The sequence below is a fragment of the Nansenia antarctica genome (assembly GCF_963989245.1).
Source record: "Nansenia antarctica genome assembly, chromosome: 12".
Classification (NCBI taxonomy): Eukaryota; Metazoa; Chordata; class Actinopteri; order Argentiniformes; family Microstomatidae; genus Nansenia; species Nansenia antarctica.
The window spans coordinates 14,770,272-14,770,811 of NC_137682.1; the positions used below are offsets into that span (position 1 = coordinate 14,770,272).

Below are 540 nucleotides of genomic sequence, written 5' to 3' on the forward strand. Positions count from 1 at the left end.
TTAATGATTTTATGTTGTACAACACAGGTTAATTTTCTATAATAGATATCCAGTGTTCTTTAGCTCCAGAGTAGTCAGAGAGACATCTTGGATCTACATAGTTGTGTCCCTCTGAGATGACACCTTGGTGATCCAATCACATGGAGCAAACACCCAGACTGGTTCATATCAGCACAGAAACACATTCATAACCTGTGATCAATACAGAAACACATTCATAACCTGTGATCAGTATAGAAGGAACATTTACATGTGGACTGACAGGGAGACATCGACCATGGGAACACTATCATAGCATGGAGATTTCTCATGGGAAGCATTAATCAACATACACTTTCTAGAGCATGAACTATAAACAACATTTAAGTATCAGAAAAGGCTTCTGCCACGACAGATGTCCAACAGAATAGTTGGAATCAAAACTAATATATGAACCAAGGCACCAATCTAAACATATATTATTTCTGGAACAGAGTACGTTATATTGAATATGTGATGATGATATAATGATACAACTCTGAAGACTAAACAGAATAATAG

General features: G+C 36.3%; 1 protein-coding gene across 1 annotated transcript in view; it reads right to left on the reverse strand.

Annotated features, from left to right (window-relative positions):
* Window positions 1–540, reverse strand: part of LOC308168350 (tripartite motif-containing protein 16-like) — a gene marked incomplete at its 5' end in the record, with an annotated part of 4,080 nt that continues 3,540 nt past the window's right edge. The window contains one exon of the mRNA XM_080542910.1: window positions 1–540. This exon is cut by the window's right edge and continues 565 nt beyond it.